Here is a 220-nt window from a genome sequence, read left to right as displayed (position 1 = left end):
CCCCACATGTGAGAGGCAAGGGGACTCACAAAAATCAAGTACCTCGAAGGGAACAGAGAACTACCACGTCCACGTTCCTGGGTTCCTGGGGAACGTCGTTGTTCCTGGGTAGCGCTAAGAGTAGTTCATCAATGACTTTAATGGTCCATTACTCGGACCCCAGTGGGCGGATTGTGGACCACAACCAGTGTTTCGTAAAGGGCTTGAAACCAGCTTTCTC

Source organism: Trachymyrmex cornetzi, unplaced genomic scaffold, assembly GCF_001594075.2.
Source record: "Trachymyrmex cornetzi isolate Tcor2-1 unplaced genomic scaffold, Tcor1.1 scaffold725, whole genome shotgun sequence".
Taxonomy (NCBI): domain Eukaryota; kingdom Metazoa; phylum Arthropoda; class Insecta; order Hymenoptera; family Formicidae; genus Trachymyrmex; species Trachymyrmex cornetzi.
Note: the sequence above shows the minus strand (reverse complement) of the source record.